The sequence below is a fragment of the Mobula hypostoma genome, chromosome 29, assembly GCF_963921235.1.
Source record: "Mobula hypostoma chromosome 29, sMobHyp1.1, whole genome shotgun sequence".
NCBI classification, from domain to species: domain Eukaryota; kingdom Metazoa; phylum Chordata; class Chondrichthyes; order Myliobatiformes; family Myliobatidae; genus Mobula; species Mobula hypostoma.
The window spans coordinates 22,639,521-22,666,512 of NC_086125.1; the positions used below are offsets into that span (position 1 = coordinate 22,639,521).

The 26,992-nt window shown below is 44.8% G+C and overlaps 1 pseudogene; it reads right to left on the reverse strand.

The window, feature by feature from the left end:
• LOC134339352 (adhesion G protein-coupled receptor E2-like) overlaps window positions 1-26,992 on the reverse strand; it is a 202,790-nt pseudogene that overhangs the window by 55,335 nt on the left and 120,463 nt on the right.

Consider the following 26,992-nt stretch of genomic DNA (forward strand, 5'->3'; position numbering starts at 1 on the left):
ACGTGGCTCTGAGCCTAGGCTGGGGTTGAACACATTTCAATCCCAGTGCTTTGCCCAGCCGCTCCACTGAATGGGTTCTGCGAGTATGACTTTGCCCAAGTGGGATTTTGGGATACAGGACCGGAAAAGTAATGAGCACGGCAGCTATAGCCGATGTTAACATTTGTGTTGGAATTCAATCCTCTCCAGACTACCTCGCTGGTCTCCTGTTTCCAAGGGATCTGCTTGAGAATAAATTTATGTCCAAAATATTCAAAGGCACTGATTAATAAAAATCCCATCGAAATCTAACACACACAATTTATCGGAGGAGTTTACACAGTGCAGACACTGTCTTATCCTTTACTTCCAAGAATATCTTCTGGATAGTCTTGGAGAATCGATGACACCAAAACTGCCTTGAGATAAATTCTCCATTTTCATGAAGATATAAAGCCCTTACCTTCACAAACCTTCTCTGCAGTGAGGTTTAGAGTCGCAGTGGATCCCTGATACCCTGCAACACAGTTGCACTGGTAGGAACCCAGTGTGTTGTTGCAAGTTGCAAGTTGGTGACACGGAGAGGATCCACACTCGTCAATATCTGTGTGAACAGACAAAATCCGTCACAATCAGAAACATTGTTTGCTGTCTGTTAAACATGTCTCACATTCTGTGGGACAAAGGTATGGCTCTGCTGTTTCACATAAGGCAAGCTAGGGCCGATCTTTGGTTGGATACGAGTCCTTCCTTCAATCCTGTCCAGACTATCTCACTCAACCCTCAGTTATGATTGCATTGATACTGCTTCCTACAATCATACAGAACTGCGAAATATTATCAATATAGATGACTCTTTCCAAGATGCTCTCATCTTCATATGGTCCATCGGTGACTCTTGCCCTCCCTCTCAGTATCCCATCCTGTCACCGTGGATTACTCAGAGCTTTACTGAACCACCTCCGAGAGGGTGACATTAGACTGTGCGAGACTTTGACAACCAAGACTAGAATAGTAATCAACACGCCAGCTACAGCTTCCACTTCTAGTCACAGCGGTCCCTGGACAATGCAGTACTCTGTCTCCTGTTCCTAATGGAATATGACTGGTCAACTAATTCATTTCCCAAACTCTAAAATATAGAGTCACAGACTTGTCAAACACAGAAAAAGACCTTTTGGCCCATCTCATCCATGCTAACCACAATGAGATATTCCCATTTGCTTCTGAGTCCCTTTTCCCTTCTCAATTGAACAAATCATTGGGTTTATCAAAGAAATTAATAGAGAAACTAATGATAACTATCCCACCTCCCCACAATGACTCCCCTGTGTAATTTGCAGACTGCTGAGTCCATTAAATTCTTATTTAGTTATAGGCCTCTGCGGAAGAATTGTGGAGGACGGATATCTACAATAAGTAGGGACTTATTCACCATTTTCATGTTGAGGCAAAGTCCTTACCTACACAAACTTTCCCTGCCGTGAGGTTGGTGGTCGCAGGTAATGCCTGAAACCCTGTGTTGCAGTTGCACTTGTAGGATCCCATTACGTTGATGCAAGTTGCATGTTTGTGACAAGGTGAGGACTTGCATTCATCGATATCTGTGTGAACAGGGAAAATATCTCTCAGCAGTAAACATGGATTCCTCCCTTTTATACCTGGGCTCTGTGGGTCGGCATGGAGTAACTCAGCACTGTGTCGTTTAATCCAGAGAAGACCTCCGCTGGAACAAAGGATTGAGTGACTATTCTTGGGAAGGGACCTTATGGTTTGAGAAAGAAAATCAGGTGAATGGAGTTAAGGAACAGGAAAAGGCTTTAAGAATTGAGGTGAAAAGGCAGCTGGATGGAGCTAACAGTTAGATTGCTACAGATATACAATGCTGAGCATTCTGACTGACTGCATCACCATGACGTATGGAGGAGCCAGTGCACAGCACCAGAAAAACATGCCGAGGGTTGCAAACTCAGGCGGTTTCTATGGGCGTTAGCCTCACCACCATTGAGGGCATCTTGAAAACACACTGCTTCAAACAGGTGGCATCCATCATGAAGGAACCCCGCCACCCAGGACATGCCCTCTTGTCAATACTGCCATCATGCACGAGGTACAGAAGCCTGAAGACAAACACTCAACTTTTTAGGAATACCTTCTCCTGCGCCATCAGATTTCTGAACAGACAATGAACCCATGAATATTAACTGGCTATGTTTGCTCTCTTTATTTGCTACTTGTTTAATTTTCTAATATAGATTTATTACTCCACCCTATAGGATACTTTATGTATTGCACTGTACTGCTGCAGCAGAGCAACAAATTTCATGACATATGTCAGTGGTAGTCAACAGGAACTTGATTTTTCATTCTGTTGGAGTTGTGTATTAAGGCTGAGTGTTGCAGGGGGGAAGTGGTCGATGGGGAGGTGTACAGGGTGTCCGTGGCTCTATTGAACAGTAACGTGGCTCTGAGCCTAGGCTGGGGTTGAACACATTTCAATCCCAGTGTTTTGCCCAGCCGCTCCACTGAATGGGTTCTGTGAGTATGACTTTGCCCAAGTGAGAAGTTAGGATGCAGGACTGGAATAGTAATGACTACGGCAGTTATAGCTGATGTTAACAGTTGTGTTGGAATTCAATCCTCTGCAGTCTACCTCACTGGTCTCCTTTTTCCAAGGGATCTGCTTGATGAATAAATTCATGTCCAAAATATTCAAAGGCACTGATTAATAAAAATCCCATCAAAATCCAACGCACACAATTTATTGAAGGGACTTACAGAGTGCAGACACTGTCTGTTTATTCTTTACTTCCAAGAATATCTTCGGGATAATCTTGGAGAATCGATGACAACAAACCTGCCTTGAGATAAATTCTCCATTTTCATGAAGATAGGAAGCCCTTACCTTCACAAACCTTTCCTGCAGTGAGGTTTAGAGTCGCAGTAGATCCCTGATACCCTGCAACACAGTTGCACTGGTAGGAACCCAGTGTGTTGTTGCAAGTTGCAAGTTGGTGACATGGAGAGGATTCACACTCGTCAATATCTGTGTGAACAGACAAATTCCTTCACAATCATAAACATTGTTTGCTCCCTGTTAAACATGTCTCACATTCTGTGGGACAAAGGTGTGGCTATGCTGTTTCACATAAGGCAAGCTGGGGCCGATCTTTGGTTGGATACGAGTCCTTCCTTCAATCCTGTCCAGACTATCTCACTCAACCCTTAGTTATGATTGCATTGATACTGCTTCCTACAATCATACAGAACTGCCAAATGTTATCAATATAGATGACTCTTTCCAAGATGCTCTCATCTTCATATGGTCCATCGCTGACTCTTGCCGTCCCTCTCAGTATCCCATCCTGTCACCGTGGATTACTCAGAGCTTTACTGAACCACCTCCGAGAGGGTGACATTAGACTGTGCGAGACTTTGACAACCAAGACGAGAATAGTAATCAACACGCCAGCTACAGCTGCCACTTCTAGTCACCCCTGTCCTTGGACAATGCAGTACTCTGTCTCCTGTTCCTAATGGAACATGACTGGTCAACAAATTCATTTCCCAAACTCCAAAATATAGAGTCACAGACTTGTCAAACACAGAAAAAGACCTTTTGGCCCATCTCATCCACGTTAACCACAATGAGATATTCCCATTTGCTTCTGAGTCCCTTTTCCCTTCTCAATTGAACAAATCATTGGGATTATCAAAGAAATTAATAGAGAAACTAATGATAACTATCCCACCTCCCCACAACGACTCCCCTGTGTAATTTGCAGAGTACTGAGTCCATTAAATTCTTATTTAGTTATAGGCCTCTGCAGAAGTATTGTGGAGGACGGATATCTACAATAAGTAGAGACTTATTCACCATTTTCATGTTGAGGCAAAGTCCTTACCTTCACAAACTTTCCCTGCTGTAAGGTTGGTGGTCGCAGGTAATGCCTGAAACCCTGCGTTGCAGTTGCACTGGTAGGATCCCATTACGTTGATGCAAGTTGCATGTTTGTGACAAGGTGAGGACTTGCATTCATCGATATCTGTGTGAACAGGGAAAATCTCTCTCAACAGTAAACATGGATTGCTCTCTTTCATACCTGGGCTCTGTGGGTCAGGATGGAGTAACTCAGCACTGTGTCGTTTAATCCAGAGAAGACCTCCGCTGGAACAAAGGATTGAGTGAGTATTCTTGGGAAGGGGCCTAATGGCTTGAGAAAGAAAATCAGGTGAATGGAGTTAGGGAACAGGAAAAGGCCTTAAAGAATTGGTGAAAAGGCAGCTGGATGGAGCTGACAGTTAGAATGCTACAGATATACAACAGAGAGCATTCTGACTACCTGCATCACCATCAAGTATGGAGGGGCCAGTGAACAGCACCAGAAAAACATGCTGAGGGTTGGAGACTCAGCCGGTTTCTATGGGCGTTAGTCTCACCACCATTTAGGGCATCTTGAAAACACACTGCTTCAAACAGGTGGCATCCATCATGAAGGAACCCTGCCACCCAGGACATGCCCTCTTCTCAATACTGCCATCATGCACGCGGTACAGAAACCTGAAGACAAACATTCAACTTTTTAGGAATACCTTCTCCTGCGCCATCAGATTTCTGAACAGACAATGAACCCATGAATATTAACTGGCTATGTTTGCTCTCTTTATTTGCTACTTGTTTAATTTTCTAATATATATTTATTATTCCACCCTATAGGATACTTTATGTATTGCACTGTACTGCTGCAGCAGAGCAACAAATTTCATGACATATGTCAGTGGTAGTCAACAGGAACTTGATTTTTCATTCTGTTGGAGTTGTGTATTAAGGCTGTGTGTTGCAGGGGGGAAGTGGTCGATGGGGAGGTGTACAGGGTGTCCGTGGCTCTATTGAACAGTAACGTGGCTCTGAGCCTAGGCTGGGGTTGAACACATTTCAATCCCAGTGTTTTACCCAGTCGCTCCACTGAATGGGTTCTGTGAGTATGACTTTGCCCAAGTGAGAAGTTAGGATGCAGGATTGGAATAGTAATGACTACGGCAGTTATAGCTGATGTTAACAGTTGTGTTGGAATTCAATCCTCTGCAGTCTACCTCACTGGTCTCCTTTTTCCAAGGGATCTGCTTGATGAATAAATTCATGTCCAAAATATTCAAAGGCACTGATTAATAAAAATCCATCAAAATCCAACGCACACAATTTATCGAAGGGACTTACAGAGTGCAGACACTGTCTGTTTATTCTTTACTTCCAAGAATATCTTCGGGATAATCTTGGAGAATCGATGACAACAAACCTGCCTTGAGATAAATTCTCCATTTTCATGAAGATAGGAAGCCCTTACCTTCACAAACCTTTCCTGCAGTGAGATTTAGAGTCGCAGTAGATCCCTGATACCCTGCAACACAGTTGCACTGGTAGGAACCCAGTGTGTTGTTGCAAGTTGCAGGTTGGTGACACGGAGAGGATTCACACTCGTCAATATCTGTGTGAACAGACAAATTCCTTCACAATCATAAACATTGTTTGCTCCCTGTTAAACATGTCTCACATTCTGTGGGACAAAGGTGTGGCTATGCTGTTTCACATAAGGCAAGCTGGGGCCGATCTTTGGTTGGATACGAGTCCTTCCTTCAATCCTGTCCAGACTATCTCACTCAACCCTTAGTTATGATTGCATTGATACTGCTTCCTACAATCACACAGAACTGCGAAATTTTATCAGCATAGATGACTCTTTCTAAGATGCTCTCATCTTCATATGGTCCATTGCTGACTCTTCCTCTCCCTCTCAGGATTGCATCTCTGTCCCCAGGGATTACTCGGACCATCACTTAACCACCTCCGACAGGGTGACATTAGACTGCGTGAGAGTTTGGGAACCAAGACGAGAATAGTAATCACCACGCCAGCGACAGCTGCCACTTCTAGTCACACCTCTCCTTGGACAATAGAGTACTCCGTCTCCTGCTCCTAGTGAAACATCACTGGTCAACAAAGTCATTTCCCAAACTCTAAAATATAGGGTCAGAGGCTTGTCAAACACAGAAAAAGACATTTTGGCCCATCTCATCCATGTTGACCACAATGAGCTATTCCCATTTGCTTGTGAGTCCCTTGTCTCTTCTCATTTGAACCAATCATCGGATTTATCAAAGAAATTAATAGAGAAACTATTGATAACTGTCCCACCTCCCCACAACAACCCCCTGTGTAATTTGCAGAGTACTGAGTCCACTAAATTCTTATTTAGATATAGGCCTCTGCAGAAGAATTGTGGAGGACTGATATCTACAACAAGTCAGGATTTTTTCACCATTTTCATGTTGAGACAAAGTCCTTACCTTCACAAACTTTCCCTGCCGTGAGGTTGCTGGTCGCAGGTAATGCCAGAAACCCTACGTTGCAGTTGCACTGGTAGGATCCCACTGTGTTGATGCAAGTTGCATGTTTGTGACAAGGTGAGGACTTGCATTCATCGATATCTGTGTGAACAGGGAAAATCTCTCTCAACAGTAAACATGGATTGCTCCCTTTTATACCTGGGCTCTGTGAGTCGGGATGGAGTAACTCAGCACTGTGTCGTTTAATCCAGAGAAAACCTCCGCTGGAACAAAGCATTGAGTAACTATTCTGAGGAAGGGGCCTAATGGTTTGAGAAAGAAAATCAGGTGAATGGAGTTAAGGAACAGGAAAAGGCCTTAAGAATTGAGGTGAAAAGGCAACTGGTTGGAGCTAACAGTTAGATTGCTACATATATACAATGCTGAGCATTCTGACTGACTGCATCACCATCAAGTATGGAGGGGCCAGTGCACAGCACCAGAAAATCATGTCGAGGGTTGTAAACTCAGCCGGTTTCTATGGGCGTTAGTCTCAACACCATTTAGGGCATCTTGAAAACACACTGCTTCAAACAGGTGGCATCCATCATGAAGGAACCCCGCCACCCAGGACATGCCCTCTTCTCAATACTGCCATCATGCACGAGGTACAGCAGCCTGAAGACAAACATTCAACTTTTTAGGAATATCTTCTCCTGCGCCATCAGATTTCTGAACAGACAATGAACCCATGAATATTAACTGGCAATGTTTGCTCTCTTTATTTGCTACTTGTTTAATTTTCTAATATATATTTATTACTCCACCCTATATGTATTGCACTGTACTACCACAGCAGAGCAAAAATTTCATGACATATGTCAGTGGTAGTCAACAGGAACTTGATTTTTCATTCTGTTGGAGCCGTGTATTAAGGCTTTGTGTTGCGGGGGGAAGTGGTCGATGGGGAGGTGTACAGGGTGTCCGTGGCTCTATTGAACAGTAACGTGGCTCTGAGCCTAGGCTGGAGTTGGACACATTTCAATCCCAGTGCTTTGGTCAGCCGCTCCACTGAATGGGTTCTGCGAGTATGACTTTGCCCAAGTGGGAATTTGGGATGCAGGACTGGAATAGTAATGACCACGGCAGTTATAGCTGATGTTAACAGTTGTGTTGGAATTCAATCCTCTCCAGTCAACCTCGCTGGGCTCCTTTTTCCAAGGGATCTGCTTGATGAATAAATTCATGCCCAAAATATTCAAAGGCACTGATTAATAAAAATCCCTTCGTAATCCAACACACACAATTTATCAGAGGGATTTACACAGTGCAGACACTGTCTGTTTATTCTTTACTTCCAAGAATATCTTGGGGATAATCTTGGAGAATCGATGACACCAAAACTGCCTTGTGATAAATTCTTCATTTTCAAGAAGATCCGAAGTCCTTACCTTCACAAACCTTCCCTGCAGTGAGGTTGAGAGTCACAGTAGATCCCTGATACCCTACAACACAGTTGCACTGGTAGGAACCCAGTATGTTGTTGCAAGTTGCAAGTTGGTGACACGGAGAGGATTCACACTCGTCAATATCTGTGTGAACAGACAAAATCCTTCACAATCATAAACATTGTTTGCTCCCTGTTAAACATGTCTCACATTCTGTGGGACAAAGGTATGGCTCTGCTGTTTCACATAAGGCAAGCTAGGGCCAATCTTTGGTGGGATACGAATCCTTCCTTCCATCCTGTCCAGACTATCTCGTTCAACCCTCAGTTATGATTGCATTGATACTGCTTCCTACAATCATACAGAACTGCGAAATGTTATCAGCATAGATGACTCTTTCTAAGATGCTCTCATATTCATATGGTCCATCGCTGTCTCTTCCTCTCCCTCTCAGGATCGCATCTCCCTCCCCAGGGTTTACTCAGACCATTACTTAACCACCTCAGAAAGGGTGACATTAGACTGTGCGAGAGTTTGGGAATCAAGACTAGAATAGTAATCGACACGCCAGCTACAGCTGCCACTTCTAGTCACCCCTGTCCCTGGACAATACAGTACTCCGTCTCCTGCTCCTAGTGAAACATCACTGGTCAACAAAGTCATTTCCCAAACTCTAAAATATAGAATCACAGACTTGTCAAACACAGAAAAAGACATTTTGGCCCATCTCATCCATGTTGACCACAATGAGCTATTCCCATTTGCTTGTGAGTCCCTTGTCTCTTCTCATGTCAACAGATCATTAGATTTATCAAAGAATTTAATAGTAAAACTAATGATAGCTATCCCACCTCTCCACAATGACTCCCCTGTGTAATTTGCAGAGTACTGAGTCCATTAAATTCTTCTTCAGTTACAGGCCTCTGCAGGAGAATTGTGGAGGATTGATATCTATGATAAGTAGGGATTTATTCACCATTTTCATGTTGAGACAAAGTCCTTACCTTCACAAACTTTCCCTGCCGTGAGGTTGGTGGTCACAGGTAATGCCTGAAACCCTGTATTGCAGTTGCACTGGTAGGATCCCATCACGTTGATACAAGTTGCATGTTTGTGACAAAGTGAGGACTTGCATTCATCGATATCTGTGTGAACAGGGAAAATCTCTCTCAACAGTAAAGATGGATTGCTCCCTTTTATACCTGGGCTCTTTGGGTCGGGATGGAGTAACTCAGCACTGTGTTGTCCAGAGAAGACCTCCACTGGAACAAAGGATTGAGTGTCTATTCTTGGGAAGAGGCCTTACTGTTTGCAAAAGAAAATCTGGAGAATGGAGTTAAGGAGCAGATGGAATTGACTCAAGGGTCCAAATGGTTGGTCATGTGTTAGAATCGTGAAAGGTTACTCACCCTGCTCTCCATTACATTTTGATAACAGTTTGGAAGGTCGGCAGCTACCCTGCCTTCCGTACTGGAGCTGCTTTTCATTGGACAGGAGCAGGGAGGAAAGAGGGCTCTCAGTGCTCCATTCACCTTTAATATGACTGTTACAAGACCAGGTTTAGTCACATTTAAATTTCAGTTCGTTGCCCACACCCTCCCTGAATCTGCATTGGAAATACTCAGCAGGTCAGGCAGCATCTGTGAGTGAGAAACGGAATACTGCGAGATTCCAGAACCATCCCTGGTTTCAGATCCCCAGCATGCTCTACTCTGCATCCTACATTTTATTTTACTTTTTCTTGAACTGTGGTCATTCATCCATAACTGGATGCATTGTGTTTCCTTTAACAACTCCATCTCCCCACCCTATCTGGTACACACTTTCCTGCCTCATTTTCTCACTTTTCCAGCTCCTCTTTCCACAAATACTGTCTGGTCCTCTGTGCTTCTCCTCTCTGTCATTTGGGATCTTCAGTTTCACAATTTGCAGTATTTAAGCTATACGACCATAAAACATCGGCTCATCGAGTCAGCTCCACCATTCCATCATGGCTGATTTATTATCCCCCTCAACCACATTCTCCTGGCTCCCCCTGTAACTTTTGTTGTACTTGCTAACCTATCATTTATCAACTTGCTCTTTAAATAGACCCAATGATTTGGACTCCGCACCTATCTGAGGGTATTTCATGGATTATTCCCTGTTACTCCTGGGCTCTATCATCATCGCTTTGTTATCAGTGCTAAGAAATGCTTCAATCCATCTCCTAAAACATCAAGAATTACAAGACAATACTTATAACAGTGCACGCACAGTAATTCGATAAAATTGAGTTGTAGTTGGCAGAAAGGGTATCTTGGCACCGAGTATATCCCTTTGGGCATGGGGTGCCTTTTCCTGGATTATGTTCTTGGCATATCAGACATTGTCTGGCAACATTCTCTGCTACTTTCTCCAGGTCCGGGTTCCATCATGATTCCAAACACTGCCTTACCTTTCCCTCCTTGCCAAGGTGAGTATTGGTATGTACAAAATCTACAATATAGCCCAGTACAGTTTCAGGTACGCAGACCTGACGGGCAGGAGTAAGCCAGAGGTTCTCAGTCAGTGAGTAAAAACATCTCGCTGATTCCCAGGTGGCTTTCTCTTTTTCAGAGGTGTCTCTGTGTAAAACATCCTCAATTCCAGGCATACTGGCTGATTTGGAAATAGGGCAGTCAGTTTTTCCCTGGTGATTCATCATTTGGGGAACAATCAGTGCTCCGATGAGGGCAGCTTGTTTCACGGCTGAGTCATCTCTGTTGTTTCCACGGTCAGTCTCAGTCGTACCTTTAGTGTGTGCAGAGCATTTAATAATGGCCAATTGTGAAGGAAGATAGGTGGTTGTCGATGTAAATTTTATTAGTGAAGGGCATACCAGAGGAGGTAACATAACCCCTAGCTTTCCAAAGTTGGCCAAAGTCATGAGCGACTCCAAAGGCATAACTAGAGTCTGTAAAAATATTGGCTGATTGCCCAGTGGCTTGGATGCAAGCTCCAGTGAGTGCAAAGAGTTCAGCTTGCTGTGCCAAGTCAGGAGAAAGAAAGCAAGTGGACTCCATGGTTTCTACATTGGTAAAAACAGCATAGCCTGCACGGTACTGGCCTTGGTTGTCTGTAAAGGGGCTCCCATCTACGTAGAAGACTAAGTCTGGATTACCGAGGGGGTCGTCAGTCATGGCAGGCTGGACTTCTGTCAATTAGTGACTTATTGTTGCACAATCATGGGGTGGTGAATCTAGTTGCTCAGGTGGGCATTCTCAAAAAAAAAGGTGGCTGGGTTCACAGTAGTACAAGGGAAAATTTGGAGAAGGGGGTTCTGCAGGGGAAGGACCTCATATCTCATGCAGTGGAAATTGACCAGGCCCAGGAATTTACGATTCTGAGTCGGCGTAGTGTTTTAACAATGGGCGTAAATTAGCACAGGTCAAGGGCTGAATCTGGTACCTTCTGGACTATTAAGATCTGCACTACATTAGTGCCACACTTGATAACAAATCCTTTTAAAAACAAATAAATCTTTCTTTCTGACAAACTAACACACTAGATATTGTTAAGTAGTATCTTTATATTTGTTCCGAACTGGACAAAATCAAAAATTTTGTCCAGTTCGGAACAAAATTCCTCACAAGGAAAGAAAACAAATATTAAAATATGGAAGATTGCTCTAACCACCCACTGAAAATTAAAATAAACTTCTCTTTAGATGGCCTCTGTGATTTGCTTTGAAAGACTGAACGAGACATTTCTTTCTGACAAGGCTATTGTTAATACAGCTACAATGATAGATAATGGACGTTATTATCTGACTTACAGCTTTCTTAGAAATACTTTGTCTGTGTGAACTACTAACTAATTTAAATGGCATTCTGAAGCTTGAGTGGATTCTGACCATTTCATATTGTTGACTTTAACCTTGTCAGCCACCTTGCCGGGCAGGGCTTCGAGGAGGTAAACTGATTATCAGAACTATCGAAGCAAACACAACAAAACAACAGACACACACAAAATGTTGGAGGAACTCGGCAGGTCGTGAACTCCAGAGCTATCACAATAATGTGGGACTTGCACGAGAATTGCCTGCTATATTCTTATTCTTCTTGACTCCCAGTAATGTGTAGGATTGTCAATAATAACCCCTTCTTGGCGTTGCTTCTCCATTTCATGGTTATATTAAGTCCTTACCTTCACAAACTTTTCCTGATGCCAGGTTGACAGTCGCAGGAGTTGCTTGAAACCCTGCAATGCAGTTGCACTGGTACGAACCAACTGTGTTGTTACAAGTTGCCTTTTTGTCGCAGGGCGAGGATTCGCACTCATTAATATCTGTGTGAACAGACAAAATGCTTCACAATCGTAAACATTGTTTTCTCCCTGTTACATATGTCTCACTTCCTACAATCATACAGAACTGAGAAACGTTAACATTTTAGATGGCAATCTCAAAGATGCTCTCATCTTGACACGGTCCATCACTGACTCTTCCTCTCACTCTCAGGATCACGTCTGTGTCCCCGTGTATTACTCAGACCCTCAATGAACCTACTCCAAGTGGGTGACATTAGACTGTGTGAGACTTTGGGAAGCAACACTGGAATAGTAATCAGCATGCCAACTAGAGCTGCCATTTCAGGTCACACCTGCCCCTGGGCAATGCATTACTTTGTCTCCTGTTTCTAAAGTGTGACGAAAGAGGGTGACAAAGAGTACACATAGATTAAGATGTTAACTGTCCTGTGCTGGTACCAGTGGGATCAACAGTTGATCTGCCACCTGTCTTCAGGAGAAAGAGAGATAAGGAAGACAATAGAGCAGCATTTGGAAATGTTAATGAAGAGACAGGAGAGTTTAACGGAAGGAGACATGGTCTGAGAGCTGTCAAGATCGGCTCCTTTTTGAACCCTGAACTGTTTGAAGTGTGATGGACAGGCGATACCCCAGCAGGGGGATAAAAAGGGACAGGTTCGCTAAGGCAGGACACACACGACACCCTGAGGTAACGAGACCCTGGAAGCGGTGGTCTCCCACAAGTCGGTGGGAGTTCTTGGAGGGCTGGTCGCGGGTCCAAGCCATAGACGCACAGGGTGGAAAGGAACGATCGGCGGGAACCTGGTGTGTGTCCGCCCTTGCCTGGGTGCCAGGTTTACTGCAGAGGAACGATCGTATCTGAAACGGAGGGATCACAGTCAGTGACCTCAGAAGACATTACAAAGGGCTCACCCGAAAGCTGACTGCGAGGAATATCGAAGGTCTGTGTGGAAGCCCTTTTTGAATATTCATTCGCTTTCTCTCTCTCTCTCTCCCACGGCAGTGATTACTTTGAACTGAACTGAACTCAATTGAACTGAACTTTGAGTCACTTTGAAACTGGTCATTTACCCCTAGACGACGATAGAGCTTGATTGATCCTGTTATCCTAATTCTGTGTACATGTGTGTTTATCATTGCTGAACTGTTGCATTTATTATCCTTTTGATTAGAGTACTGTGTTGCTTATTTCTTTAATAAAACTTTCTTAGTTCCAGTAATCCAGACTCCAATTGAGTGATCCATTTCTGCTGGTTTGGCAACCCAGTTACGGGTACGTAACATAAGTGGGGGCTCGTCCGGGATTTTGCACGCTAAATTTGGGACGGAGTAAATTGATTGGGTTAAAATTCCCGAAAGAAAGAAAAGGCAAACAGCAGAAATGGAGATTGAGGAATTTCTAAAGGCGCCGACCTTGGAGGCATTAGAGGATGCCAGGAAAGCGGAATTGGCAGCGGTGGCCAAACGGTTGAATCTTGTTAAGGGGAAGTCGACAATGAGGAGAGAGGAGATACACAGAGCTATCGTAGAGCACTATGTATCTAAAGGTGTGTTTCCCCAAGGGGAGCTGGAGGTGGTGTCTATTGAAAAACCTGGTGGAGACGCGGTACAGGTGCAGCTTGAAAAACTGAGACTCGAGCACGAGTTCTGGGTACGGCAGCTAGAACACGAAGAGAAGCAGTTAGAAAGGCAGGAGAAAGAGAAACAGTTAGAACGGCAGGAGAGAGAGAGAGAGAGAGAGAGAGAGACAGTTAGAGCGAGAAGAGAGGCAGTGGGAAAGGGAATTTGAGTTGGAGAAGTTAAAGATAAGGGCAGAGCAGGGGCCCGTGCCAAACCAAGGTGGAGGGTTCAGGGTGACCCAGGAGGTTAGGCTGGTTCCCCATTTGACGATACCGATGTGGATCGGTACTTTCTCCATTTCGAAAAAGGTGCTACAAGTCAGGACTGGCCGAGGGATAAGTGGGTTGTTTTGCTTCAGAGTGTACTAAAAGGGAAAGCCCAACAAGCTTACTCAGTTTTGTCCGCGGAAGATGCCCAGAGGTATGAGGTGGTGAAAGAGGCCATCCTCAAGAATTATGAGTTGGTCCCGGAGGCATACCGGCAGAGGTTCCCGAATGCGAGGAAGCAGTGGGACCGCACGTATTTAGGGTTTGCCCGTGAGATGCAGACATATTGTGAGCGTTGGTGCGCCTCGAAGGGGGTAGATGGGGATTATGACAGACTGCTACAGCTGATCCTGATTGAGCAGTTTAAAGGTTGTGTCCCTGAGGGTATGAGACCCTACCTAGATGAGAAAGAGGCGGCCACGTTAGCCGCAACTGCTAAGTTAGCGGATGAGTACGCGTTGACGCATAAAGTGAAGTTTGCCCCGAGTAAAGGCTACCAGAAGGGTAGTCAGGACGGCGGGGAGAGTCCGCCAGAAATGTCAGAAAATAAGCCGGGGACTAGTGAGAAGGACAAGGTAGACCGAGAGCAGTCTGGTAGGAAGTCTCCTGGGGTCGTCTGTTATAATTGTGGGAAAGTCGGACACTTTGCGTCCAGGTGCTTTGCCCCAAAGAAAGAGACGGGGAAGGGAAAAATGGCGATTTTGACTGGCTGTATCGAGCTGGTAAACGAACCGCTAGGAGAGGAAAGGTCTGCCGAAGTTCAGGAAGGGCGCGAGAGGTTTATCTCAGCCGGATTGGTGTCGGTGAAGGAGGGATTAAACCCAGTTCCAGTGCGGATCTGGAGAGACACGGGAGCGTGTCAGTCATTGATATTGAAGAGTGTATTAGAGTTTGGCTCAGAGACCCAGACTGGGGAGGTCAAGGTAAAAGGTATTGGGGGAGGGACAGAGGCAGTCCCTTTGCACCAGATACACCTACAAAGCAACTTGGCCTCTGGACTAGTCACGATCGGGGTGAGCCCCGAATTACAGCTGAAAGGCGTAGAAGTCTTGCTCGGTAATGACCTCGCGGGGGGGAATTGTGTTCCCAGCCGTGAGATTGACAAGTCAGCCTGCCAGCATTCAGGCCCCGCCCATGGACTCACAGGTTCATCCCGGGACTGCCGAAGTAAATTTAGCTGAGACGTTTCTACCAGCCTTGTACCAGGGGGAGGTAGAAAGTGAAAAGAAGGAGTGTAGTGAAACAAGAGGTAGTGAGGGAGCTGAGACAGACTTAGCATTAGCCAGGAAGGAATTTGTGCAGGCGCAGGAGCGAGACGAGGAGCTGATGGTTTTGGTGGAGACAGAATTAAAAAGGGAACCAGTAGGCTATTGTGTGGAGGAGGAAGTGCTACGGAAGAAAGGGAGACCAAGTACCGGACCCGCAGATGAGGAAAGGGGGATGGTGCAAAAGAGTTATGGGGATGAGATTTTTAACCTGGCCCACAAGGTACCCCTCGGTGGACATTTTGAGGTGCTGAAGGAAACAGTCGGCAGAATCATGAAAGAGGTTTACTGGCTGCACAGGAAGAAGGATGTTATTGATTATGGCAGACGCGAACCGAGACGGTCACAGGCTTTTGATGTGCTAACGAACTTAGCCGGTGTTGGCGCGGAAATCAATGAAGCTAGGGTCCCCCTGATGAGGAAAAAAAACATTTTGAAAAGATGAGTATGGTATCGACCAGATGGGAGAAGGCTATTGTTTTGGTCAGCTCTGCTGATAAGGTCTCTCCCTTAATCCTCGAACAAAGCGACTCTTTAGGAGAATTAATTAAACGGCTCGCACACGTGTGTTCGATTGTCCCAAGGCGATGCAAAGAACTGGGACGTTGGGTGGTGTTTGTCAACCTAGGTCAGCCTAGTGAGCAACAGCCCTATGGAATGAGTAATTCAGTGACGAAAGGGCTAACGAACGCAGAACTGTGTATTGTCGATGTAATACGGCTGTCTGAAGCCAGCTTGATAGTGAACCTTGAAAAAAATGAGTTCGGCCACACGAAGGTCACTTATCTGGGAATTGTGGTAACACGGGGCAGCTAGCAGTGATGCAAGCTAAGGTGCGGGCTATCTCTGACATTCCAACCCCGACAGACGAGAGGGCCCTCAGGAGGCTCTTGGAGATGGTGGGGTACTGCAGAAAGTTTTGCAATAACTCTGCGGTTACTACCCCTCTCCCTCCTACTAAGCCCTTGTGAGAGAAAACTAAGTCGGGATGGGACGACCCTTGTTATCGTGGTCCGGGACGAAACCCAATGAGAGGTTACACTGATCGCAACTCATCAGTGTTTTCGGCCACTATGAAGTTTGCTAAGTTGGAGCCTGGTTTAGGGGATTATTAATAACACACATAAAAGGAACAGAAAATGTGATTGCTGACTGTCTGTCAAGGTGTTGACAACTTAAAATTCTCTGTATTAGCCAAATAGCTGATGAAGATGTATATTTGTGTGTGTCTAATAATGTATTCATATTTGTAATTTTTACCCCGGTAAAAATCCTTAAAGGTGAGGGGTGTAACGAAAGAGGTTTACAAAGAGTACACATAGATTAAGATGTTAACTGTCCTGTGCTGGCACCAGTGGGATCAACAGTTGATCTGCCACCTGTCTTCAGGAGAAAGAGAGATAAGGAAGACAATAGAGCAGCATTTGGAAATGTTAATGAAGAGACAGGAGAGTTTAACGGAAGGAGACACGGTCTGAGAGCTGTCAAGATCGGCTCCTTTTTGAACCCTGAACTGTTTGAAGTGTGATGGACAGGCGATACCCCAGCAGGGGGATAAAAAGGGACAGGTTCGCTAAGGCAGGACACACACGACACCCCGAGGTAACAAGACCCTGGAAGCGCTGCGTCTCCCACAAGTCGGTGGGAGTTCTTGGAGGGCTGGTCACGGGTCCAAGCCACAGACGCACAGGGTGGAAAGGAACAATCGGCGGGAACCTGGTATGTGTCCGCCCTTGCCTGGGTGCCTGGTTCACTGCAGAAGAACGATCGCATCTGAAATGGAGGGGTCACAGTCGGTGACCTCAGAAGACATTACAAAGGGCTTGCCCGAAAGCTGACTGCGAGGAATATCGAAGGTCTGTGTGGAAGCCATTTTTGAATATTCATTCGCTTTCTCTCTCTCTCTCCCACGGCAGTGATTACTGTGAACTGAACTGAACTCAATTGAACTGAACTTTGCGTCACTTTGAAACTGGTCATTTACCCCTAGATGACAATAGAGCTTGATTGATCCTGTTATCCTAATTCTGTGTACATGTGTGTTTATCATTGCTGAACTGTTGCATTTATTATCCTTTTGATTAGAGTACTGTGTTGCTTATTTCTTTAATAAAACTTTCTTAGATCCAGTAATCCAGACTCCAACTGAGTGATCCATTTCTGCTGGTTTGGCAACCCAGTTACGGGGTACGTAACAAAAGGAACAAGACTGGTCAATGAATTCATTTCCCAAACTCTAAAATATAGAGTCATAGAGTAATACAATACAGAAAAAGAGCCTTTGGCCCATCTCATCCATGCCAACCGCAATGAGCTACCCCATCTGCTTGTCAGTCCCTTGGCCTTCCTATTTGAAAGAATGATCAGAGTTATCAAAGGAAAGAATAGAAAAAACAATGATAACTTTCCCACCTCCTCACAATGACTCTTTTATGCAATTTGCACAGTACAGTGCCTATTAAATTCTTCTTTAGCTGTAGGACTCTGCAGGAGAATTGTGGAGGACTGACATCCACAATCAGTTCGGATTTATTCACCATTTTCATCTTGAGACAAAGTCCTTATCTTCACAAACTTTCCCTGCCGTGTGGTTGGCAGTTGCAAGTAATGCCTGAAACCCTGTGTTGCAGTTGCACTGGTAGGATCCCATTATGTTGATACAAGTTGCATGTTTGTAACAAGGTGAGGACTTGCATTCATCAATATCTGTGTGAACAGGGAACATCTCTCTCAACAGTAAACATGGATTGCTCCCTTTTATACCTGGGCTCTGTGGGTCAGGATGGAGTAACTCAGCACTGTGTCGTTTAATGCAGAGAAGACCTCCGCTGGAACAAAGGATTGACTGGCTATTCTTGGGAAGGGGCCTAATGGCTTGAGAAAGAAAATCAGGTGAGTGGAGTTAAGGAACAGGAAAAGGCCTTAAGAATTGAGGTGAAAAGGCAGCTGGATGGAGCTGACAGTTAGATTGCTACAGATATACAATGTTGAGCATTCTGACTGACTGCATCATCATTAAGTATGGAGGGGCCAATGCACAGCACCAGAAAAACATACTGAGGGTTGTAAACTCAGCCGGTTTCTTTGGGCGTTAGTCTCACCACCATTTAGGGCATCTTGAAAACACACTGCTTCAAACAGGTGGCATCCATCATGAAGGAACCCCGCCACCCAGGACATGCCCTCTTCTCAATACTGCCATCATGCACGAGGTACAGAAGCCTGAAGACAAACATTCAACTTCTTAGGAATATCTTCTTCTTCGCCATCAGATTTCTGAACAGACAATGAACCCATGAATATTAACTGGCTATGTTTGCTCTCTTTATTTGCTACTTGTTTAATTTTCTAATATATATTTATTACTCCACCCTATAGGATGCTTTATGTATTGCACTGTACTGCTGCAGCAGAGCAACAAATTTCATGACATATGTCAGTGATAGTCAACTGGAATTTGATTGTTCATTCTGTTGGATGCAGGACTGGAAAAGTAATGACCACGGCAGCTATAGCTGATGTTAACAATTGTGTTGGAATTCAATCCTCTTCAGTCTACCTCGCTGGTCTCCTTTTTCCAAGGGATCTGCTTGTTGAATAAATTCATGTCCAAAATATTCAAAGGCACTGATTAATAAAGATCCCTTCGTAAACCAACACACACAACTTATCGGAGGAATTTACACAGTGCAGACACTGTCTGTTTATTCTTTACTTCCAAGGATATCTTCGGGATAATCTTGAGAATCGATGCCACCAAACCTGCCTTGAGATAAATTCTCCATTTTCATGAAGATACGAAGCCCTTACCTTCACAAACCTTCCCTGCAGTGAGGTTCAGAGTCGCAGTAGATGCCTGATACCCTGCAACACAGTTGCACTGGTAGGAACCCAGTGTGTTGTTGCAAGTTGCAAGTTGGTGACACGGAGAGGATTCACACTCGTCAATATCTGTGTGAACAGACAAAATCCGTCACAATCATAAACATTGTTTGCTGTCTGTTAAACATGTCTCACATTCTATGGGACAAAGGTATGGCTCTGCTGTTTCACATAAGGCAAGCTAGGGCCAATCTTTGGTGGGATACGAGTCCTTCCTTCCATCCTGTCCAGACTATCTTGCTCAACCCTCAGTTATGATTGCATTGATACTGCTTCCTACAATCATACAGAACTGCGAAATGTTATCAGCATAGATGACTCTTTCTAAGATGCTCTCATCTTCATATGGTCCATCGCTGTCTCTTCCCCTCCCTATCAGGTTCACATCCCTGTCCCCTGGCATTACTCAGACCATCACTTAACCACCTCCGAGAGGGTGACATTAGACTGTGCGAGAGTTTGGGAATCAAGACTAGAATAGTAATCAACACGCCAGCTACAGCTGCCACTTCTAGTCACACCTGTCTCTGGACAATGTGTACTCCGTCTCCTGTTCCTAATGGAACATGACTGGGCAACAAATTCATTTCCCAACCTCTAAAATATAGAATCACAGACTTGTCAAACACAGAGAAAGACCTTTTGGCCCATCTCATCCATGTTGACCACAACGAGCTATTCCCATTTGCTTGTGAGTCCCTTGTCTCTTCTCATGTCAACAGATCATCAGATTTATCAAAGAAATTAATAGTAAATCTAATGATAGCTATCCCGCCTCCCCACAATGACTCCCATGTGTAATTTGCAGAGTTGAGTCCATTAAATTCTTATTTAGTTACAGGCCTCTGCAGGAGAATTGTGGAGGATTGATATCTACAATAAGTAGGGATTTATTCACCATTTTCATGTTGAGACAAATTCCTTACCTTCACAAACGTTCCCTGCCGTGAGGTTGCCGGTCACAGGTAATGCCTGAAACCCTGTTTTGCAGTTGCACTGGTAGGATCCCATTACATTGATACAAGTTGCATGTTTGTGACAAGGTGAGGACTTGCATTCATCGATATCTGTGTGAACAGGGAAAATCTCTCTCAACAGTAAACATAGATTGCTCCCTTTTATCCCTGGGTTCTTTAGGTCGGGATGGAGTAACTCAGCACTGTGTTGTCCAGAGAAGACCTCCTAGCTTGCCTTCTAGTACCCTACCTAGATGAGAAAGAGGCGGCCACGTTAGCCGCAACTGCTAAGTTAGCGGATGAGTACGCGTTGACGCATAAAGTGAAGTTTGCCCCCAGTAAAGGCTACCAGAAGGGTAGTCAGGACGGTGGGGAGAGTCCGCCAGAAAAGTCAGAAAATAAGCCGGGGACTAGTGAGAAGGACAAGGTAGACCGAGAGCAGTCTGGTAGGAAGTCTCCTGGGGTCGTCTGTTATAATTGTGGGAAAGTCGGACACTTTGCGTCCAGGTGCTTTGCCCCAAAGAAGGAGACGGGGAAGGGAAAAATGGCGATTTTGACTGGCTGTATCGAGCTGGTAAACGAACCGCTAGGAGAGGAAAGGTCTGCCAAAGTTCAGGAAGGGCGCGAGAGGTTTATCTCAGCCGGATTGATGTCGGTGTAGGAGGGATTAAACCCAGTTCCAGTGCGGATCTGGAGAGACACGGGAGCGTGTCAGTCATTGATATTGAAGAGTGTATTAGAGTTTGGCTCAGAGACCCAGACTGGGGAGGTCATGGTAAAAGGTATTGGGGGAGGGACAGAGGCAGTCCCTTTGCACCAGATACACCTACAAAGCAACTTGGTCTCTGGACTAGTCACGATCGGGGTGAGGCCCGAATTACAGCTGAAAGGCGTAGAAGTCTTGCTCGGTAATGACCTCGCAGGGGGGAATTGTGTTCCCAGCCGTGAGATTGACAAGTCAGCCTGCCAGCATTGAGGCCCCGCCCATGGACTCACAGGTTCATCCCGGGACTGCCGAAGTAAATTTAGCTGAGACGTTTCTACCAGCCTTGTACCAGGGGGAGGTAGAAAGTGAAAAGAAGGAGTGTAGTGAAACAAGAGGTAGTGAGGGAGCTGAGACAGACTTAGCATTAGCCAGGAAGGAATTTGTGCAGGCGCAGGAGCGAGACGAGGGGCTGATGGTTTTGGCGGAGACAGAATTAATAAGGGAACCAGTAGGCTATTGTGTGGAGAGGAAGTGCTACGGAAGAAAGGGAGACCAAGCACCGTACCCGCAGATGAGGAAAGGGGGATGGTGCAAAAGAGTTATGGGGATGAGATTTTTAACCTGGCCCATAAGGTACCCCTCGGTGGACATTTTGAGGTGCTGAAGGAAACAGTCGGCAGAATCATGAAAGAGGTTTACTGGCTGCACAGGAAGAAGGATGTTATTGATTATGGCAGACGCGAACCGAGACGGTCACAGGCTTTTGATATGCTAACGAACCTAGCCGGTGTTGGCGCGGAAATCAATGAAGCTAGGGTCCCCCTGATGAGGAAAAAAAACATTTTGAAAAGATGAGTATGGTATCGACCAGATGGGAGAAGGCTATTGTTTTGGTCAGCTCTGCTAATGAGGTCTCTCCCTTAATCCTCGAACAAAGCGACTCTTTAGGAGAATTAATTAAACGGCTCGCACACGTGTGTTTGATTGTCCCGAGGCGATGCAAAGAACTGGGACGTTGGGTGGTGTTTGTCAACCTAGGTCAGCCTAGTGAGTAACAGCCCTATGGAATGAGTAATTCAGTGACGAAAGGGCTAACGAACGCAGAAGTGTGTATTGGCGATGTAATACAGCTGTCTGAAGCCAGCTTGATAGTGAACCTTGAAAAAAATGAGTTCGGCCACACGAAGGTCACTTATCTGGGAATTGTGGTAACACGGGGCAGCTGGCAGCGATGCAAGCTAAGGTGCAGGCTATCTCTGACATCCCAACCCCGACAGACGAGAGGGCCCTCAGGAGGCTCTTGAAGATGGTGGGGTACTGTAGAAAGTTTTGCAATAACTCTGCGGTTACTACCCCTCTCCCTCCTACTAAGCCCTTGCGAGAGAAAACTAAGTCGGGATGGGACGACCCTTGTTATCGTGGTCCGGGACGAAACCCAATGAGAGGTTACACTGATCGCAACTCATCAGTGTTTTCGGCCACTATGAAGTTTGCTAAGTTGGAGACTGGTTTAGGGGATTATTAATAACACACATAAAAGGAACAGAAAATGTGATTGCTGACTGCCTGTCAAGGTGTTGACAACTTAAAATTCTCTGTATTAGCCAAATAGCTGATGAAGATGTATATTTGTGTGTGTCTAATAATGTATTCATATTTGTAATTTTTACCCCGGTACAAATCCTTAAAGGTGAGGGGTGTGACGAAAGAGGTTTACAAAGAGTACATATAGATTAAGATGTTAACTGTCCTGTGCTGGCACCAGTGGGATCAACAGTTGATCTGCCACCTGTCTTCAGGAGAAAGAGAGATAAGGAAGACAATAGAGCAGCACTTGGAAATGTTAATGAAGAGACAGGAGAGTTTAATGGAAGGAGACACGGTCTGAGAGCTGTCAAGATCGGCTCCTTTTTGAACCCTGAACTGTTTGAAGTGTGATGGACAGGCGATACCCCAGCAGGGGGATAAAAAGGGACAGGTTCGCTAAGGCAGGACACACACGACACCCCGAGGTAACGAGACCCTGGAAGCGGTGCGTCTCCCACAAGTCGGTGGGAGTTCTTGGAGGGCTGGGCGCGGGTCCAAGCCATAGACGCACAGGGTGGAAAGGAACGATCGGCGGGAACCTGGTGTGTGTCCACCCTTGCCTGGGTGCCAGGTTCACTGCAGAAGAATGATCGCATCTGAAACGGAGGGGTCACAGTCGGTGACCTCAGAAGACATTACAAAGGGCTCGCCCGAAAGCTGACTGCGAGGAATATCGAAGGTCTGTGTGGAAGCCATTTTTGAATATTCATTCGCTTTCTCTCTCTCTCTCTCTCCCACGGCAGTGATTACTGTGAACTGAACTGAACTCAATTGAACTGAACTTTGCGTCACTTTGAAACTGGTCATTTACCCCTATACGACGATAGAGCTTGATTGATCCTGTTATCCTAATTCTGTGTACATGTGTGTTTATCATTGCTGAACTGTTGCATTTATTATCCTTTTGATTAGAGTACTGTGTTGCTTATTTCTTTAATAAAACTTTCTTAGTTCCAGTAATCCAGACTCCAACTGAGTGATCCATTTCTGCTGGTTTGGCAACCCAGTTACGGGGTACGTAAGAAAAGGAACAAGACTGGTCAATGAATTCATTTCCCAAACTCTAAAATATAGAGTCATAGAATAATACAATACAGAAAAAGAGCCTTTGGCCCATCTCATCCATGCCAACCGCAATGAGCTACCCCATCTGCTTGTCAGTCCCTTGGCCTTCCTATTTGAAAGAATGATCAGAGTTATCAAAGGAAAGAAGAGAAAAAAAATGATAACTTTCCCATCTCCCCACAATGACTCTTTTATGCAATTTGCACAGTACAGTGCCTATTAAATTCTTCTTTAGCTGTAGGACTCCGCAGGAGAATTGTGGAGGACTGACACCCACAATCTGTGGGGATTTATTCACCATTTTCATCTTGAGACAAAGTCCTTATCTTCACAAACTTTCCCTGCCGTGTGGTTGGCGGTTGCAAGTAATGCCTGAAACCCTGTGTTGCAGTTGCACTGGTAGGATCCCATTATGTTGCTACAAGTTGCATGTTTGTGACAAGGTGAGGACTTGCATTCATCGATATCTGTGTGAACAGGGAACATCTCTCTCAACAGTAAACATGGATTGCTCCCTTTTATACCTGGGCTCTGTGGGTCAGGATGGAGTAACTCAGCACTGTGTCGTTTAATGCAGAGAAGACCACCGCTGGAACAAAGGATTGACTGGCTATTCTTGGGAAGGGGCCTAATGGCTTGAGAAAGAAAATCAGGTGAGTGGAGTTAAGGAACAGGAAAAGGCCTTAAGAATTGAGGTGAAAAGGCAGCTGGATGGAGCTGACAGTTAGATTGCTACAGATATACAATGTTGAGCATTCTGACTGACTGCATCATCATTAAGTATGGAGGGGCCAGTGCACAGCACCAGAAAAACATACTGAGGGTTGTAAACTCAGCCGGTTTCTTTGGGCGTTAGTCTCACCACCATTTAGGGCATCTTGAAAACACACTGCTTCAAACAGGTGGCATCCATCATGAAGGAACCCCGCCACCCAGGACATGCCCTCTTCTCAATACTGCCATCATGCACGAGGTACAGAAGCCTGAAGACAAACATTCAACTTTTTAGGAATATCTTCTCCTTCGCCATCAGATTTCTGAACAGACAATGAACCCATGAATATTAACTGGCTATGTTTGCTCTCTTTATTTGCTACTTGTTTAATTTTCTATTATATATTTATTACTCCACCCTATAGGATGCTTTATGTATTGCACTCTACTGCTGCAGCAGAGCAACAAATTTCATGACATATGTCAGTGATAGTCAACTGGAATTTGATTGTTCATTCTGTTGGATGCAGGACTGGAAAAGTAATGACCACGGCAGCTATAGCTGATGTTAACAATTGTGTTGGAATTCAATCCTCTTCAGTCTACCTCGCTGGTCTCCTTTTTCCAAGGGATCTGCTTGTTGAATAAATTCATGTCCAAAATATTCAAAGGCACTGATTAATAAAGATCCCTTCGTAATCCAACACACACAACTTATCGGAGGAATTTACACAGTGCAGACACTGTCTGTTTATTCTTTACTTCCAAGAATATCTTCGGGATAATCTTGAGAATCGATGCCACCAAACCTGCCTTGAGATAAATTCTCCATTTTCATGAAGATGCGAAGCCCTTACCTTCACAAACCTTTCCTGCAGTGAGGTTCAGAGTCGCAGTAGATCCCTGATACCCTGCAACACAGTTGCACTGGTAGGAACTGGTAGAAAATCTACAATATAGCCCAGTACAGTTTCAGGTACGCAGACCTGACGGGCAGGAGTAAGCCAGAGGTTCTCAGTCAGTGAGTAAAAATATCTAGCCGATTCCCAGGTGACTTTCTCTTTTTCAGAGGTGTCTCTGTGTAAAACATACACATCCTCAATTCCAGGCATACTGGCTGAATTGGAAATAGGGCAGTCAGTTTTTCCCTGGTGATTCATCATTTGGGGAACAATCAGTGCTCCGGTGAGGGCAGCTCGTTTCACGGCTGAGTCATCTCTGTTGTTTCCTCCGTCAGTCCCAGTCGTACCTTTAGTGTGTGCAGAGCATTTAATAATGGCCAATTGTGAAGGAAGATAGGTGGTTGTCGATGTAAATTTTATTAATGATGGGCATACCGGAGGAGGTAACATCAACCCTAGCTTTCCAAAGTTGGCCAAAGTCATGAGCGACTCCAGCAGCATAACTAGAGTCTGTAAAAGTATTGGCCAATTTCCCAGTGGCTTGGATGCATGCTCCAGAGAGTGCAAAGAGTTCAGCTTGCTGCGCTAAGTCAGGAGAAAGAAAGCAAGTGGACGCCACGGTTTTTACGTTGGTAAAAACAGCATAGCCTGCACGGCACTGGCCTTGGTTGTCTATAAAGGGACTCCCATCTACATTGAAGACTAAGTCTGGATTACCGAGGGGGTCGTCAGTCATGGCAGGCTGGACTTCTGTCAGTTAGTGACTTATTGTTGCACAATCATGGGGTGGTGAATCTAGTTGCTCAGGTGGGCATTCTCAAAAAAAAGGTGGCTGGGTTCACAGTAGTACAAGGGAAAATTTGGAGAAGAGGGTTCTGCAGGGGAAGGACCTCATATCTCATGCAGTGGAAATTGACCAGGCCCAGGAATTTACGCATCTGAGTTGGCGTAGTGTTTTAACAATGGGAGTTAATTAGCACAGGTCAAGGGCTGAATCTGGTACCTTCTGGACTATTAAGATCTGCACTACATTAGTGCCACACTTGATAACAAATCCTTTTAAAAACAAATAAATTTTTCTTTCTGACAAGCTAACACACTAGATATTGTTAAGTAGTATCTTTATATTTGTTCCGAACTGGACAAAATCAAAACTTGACCATTCCTCACAAGGAAAGAAAACAAATATTAAAATATAGAAGATCGCTCTAACCACCCACTGAAAATTAAAATAAATTTCTCTTTCGATGGCCTCTGTGATTTGCTTTGAAAGACTGAAATAGACACTTCTTTCTGACAAGGCTATTGTTAATACAGCTACAATGATAAATAATGGACATCATTATCTGACTTACAGCTTTCTTAGAAATACTTTGTCTGTGTGAACTACTAACTAATTTAAATGGCATTCTGAAGCTTGAGTGGATTCTGACCATTTCATATTGTTGACTTTAACCTTGTCAGCCACCTTGCCGGGCAGGGCTTCGAGGAGGTAAACTGATTATCAGAACTATCGAAGCAAACACAACAAAACAACAAAATGTTGGAGGAACTCGGCAGGTCGTGAACTCCAGAGCTATCACAATAATGTGGGACTTGCATGAGAATTGCCTGCTATATTCTTATTGCTCCTGACTCCCAGTAATGTGTAGGATTGTCAATAATAACCCCTTCTTGGCGTTGCTTCTCCATTTCATGGTTATATTAAGTCCTTACCTTCACAAACTTTTCCTGATGCCAGGTTGACAGTCGCAGGAGTTGCTTGAAACCCTGCAATGCAGTGGCACTGGTACGAACCAACTGTGTTGCTACAAGTTGCGTTTTTGTCGCAGGGCGAGGATTCGCACTCATTAATATCTGTGTGAACAGACAAAATCCTTCACAATCGTAAACATTGTTTTCTCCCTGTTACACATGTCTCACTTCCTACAATCATACAGAACTGAGAAACGTTAACATTTTAGATGGCAATCTCAAAGATGCTCTCA